Source organism: Hylobates moloch, unplaced genomic scaffold (genome assembly GCF_009828535.3).
Source record: "Hylobates moloch isolate HMO894 unplaced genomic scaffold, HMol_V3 SCAFFOLD_7, whole genome shotgun sequence".
Lineage (NCBI taxonomy): Eukaryota > Metazoa > Chordata > Mammalia > Primates > Hylobatidae > Hylobates > Hylobates moloch.
The window spans coordinates 81,197,863-81,200,247 of NW_026652282.1; the positions used below are offsets into that span (position 1 = coordinate 81,197,863).

General features: G+C 37.4%; 1 pseudogene; it reads left to right on the forward strand.

Annotated features, from left to right (window-relative positions):
• The first annotated feature begins 381 nt into the window (after positions 1 to 381).
• On the forward strand, positions 382 to 1,320 carry LOC116811356 (large ribosomal subunit protein eL6-like; annotated as a pseudogene).
• Positions 1,321 to 2,385: the final 1,065 nt, after the last annotated feature.

A 2,385-nucleotide genomic window follows, 5' to 3' on the forward strand; every position in this document is an offset into this window, starting at 1 on the left:
TCTAATGACCAGTAATAATGAGCTTTTATTCATATGTTTGATGGCCACATAAATGTCTTCTTTAGAGAAATATCTGTTCATATCCTTTGCCCACTTTTTGATGGGGTTGTTTTTTTCTTGTAAATTTGTTTAAGTTCTTTGTAGATTCTGGATATTAGCCCTTTGTCAGACAGATAGATTGCAAAATTTTCTCCCACTATTCTACTCTGCTGTTAATTCTACTTCTTTAGGTTCCACATTTAAGTGAGATCATGTGGTATTTGTCCTTCTGTGCCTGGCTTATTTCACTTAGCATGATGTCCTCTAGATTCACTCATGTTGTCACTACTGACAGAATTTCCTTCGTTATAATGGCTGAATAGCTCTTTCCCATCTTGCATGATGGCAGGTGAAAAAGTTGAGAAGCCAGATACTAAGGAGAAGAAACTCAAAGCCAAGAAGTCTGATACTGGTAGCAAGGTGAAAAAGGGTACCCTCAAGGCTAAAAAGCCCAAGAGGAGAAAGCCCTGTTGCAGCTGAAATTCTATCCTTGTCAAACGAATTGCCAGATATTCCCAATCTGCTATGTATTCCAGAAAGGCCATGTACAAGAGGAAGTACTCTGCCGCTAAACCCAAGGTTGAAAAGAAAAAGGAGAAGTTTCTTGCAACTGTTGCAAAACCAATTGATGATAACAAGAATAGCAGTACCAGGTTGGTTAAACTTCTCAAAGGGCCTAGATATTATCCTACTAAAGATATGACTCGAAAGATTTTGAGCCATGTGCACATGTACCCTAAAACCTAAAGTATAATAACAAAAAAAAAAAAGAAAGGAAAAAAAAAAGATTTTGAGCCATGTCAAAAATCCCTTCAGTCAGCACATGAGAAAACTGTGAGCCAGCATCACCCGTGGGACCATTCTGCTCATCCTCACTAGGTGCCACAGAGGCAACGGGGTGGTTTTCTTGAAGTAGCTGACTAGTGACCTGTTACTTGTGACTGGACCTCTGGTCCACAATCGAGTTCCTCTACAAAGAGCACGTCGGAAATTTGTCATTGCCACCTCAACCAAAATTGATATCAGCAATGTGAAAATCCAAAAACATCTTACTGACATTTACTTCAAGAAGAAGAAGCTACAGAAGCCCAGACACCAGGAAGGTGAGATCTTCAACACAGAAAGAGAGAAATACGAGATTACAGAGCAGTACAAAGTTGATCAGAAAACTGTGGACTCAAAAATTTTACCAAACTCAAAGCTATTCCTCAGCTCCAGGGCTACCTGTGATCTGTGTTTGCCCTGATGAATGGAATTTATCCTCACTAATTAGTGTTCTAAATTCCTTAAGAACCACCTAATGAAATAACTTACATATTTAAATAAATAAAAAATAAAGGCTGAGTAGTATTCCTTTGTGAAAACAGTCATTTTTTCAACCTTTACCTTCTGTGTGGACCCATAGCACATAGAATAGTATTGTCAGAAATCTTTCTTTACAGTTTGTTGTTCCAGGAGCCTTTACAATCTTGATTTATCATTTTTTCAGTAGAATATCATCAACTGTCCTACTCATCATAGTATAATATTCATGATTCAAGTCATCTGTGACTATAGTGGTCTTTCAAGCTTATTTGTTTATTGTCTTATATCTCAGTTTGAGTAGGTTACTGTGGCAACAGGCACTATAGAAATGTACAAGATAATGGATTATGAATCTTCACAGGTGTCCAGCTAGGATATTTTTAATGAAAAGCCACTCTAAAATTGAAAGAATCTTTCTCATATATGTTATGACCCACATGTTGAAATCACTCATTTATAAACAGGTATGCCTATCACCAAAAGCCAGGTGAGTTCTTCTCAATTTAGAAACACACTTTAGGAAGTTACTTTAGGTTTGCACTTAGCAAAATAATTAAAATAGTTTTACTTTATTTTTCTTAAAGTTGCCAAGCCTAAAAGCATCACAAACACTAAATGGATTCATTGTTTTTCTTCATCCATCTCAGCTCAAATCAGATGTGGCTTAACATTTGCTCTATAACAAGCACTTGTATGTCTTGATGTACAAATTTCATAGGCAAATTTTAAAGGAACTTTGACAAATGGCAATATCTGTAGATGGATTGAAGCCCAGGAGTATGAGAAGTCTGGAATTCATTTTGTGTACAGAATGGTTAAAGGAGCAGGGTGAAAAAAAGACAACAGAGCACATGAGAGCTGCCTCCAGGGTTTGAAGATTCAGTGAAAGAGACAACTTATTCTGTAGCTCTCTGGAATGCAAAAATACAATCCAAGTGTAGCAGTGAGAAGAGGTAGGTTTGGTTTCCACATACAAAGTGGCTGTGCAACACCAAGAGCTCGTCAGTATAGAAACAACGGCCTCATGATGTAGTGAGCTGC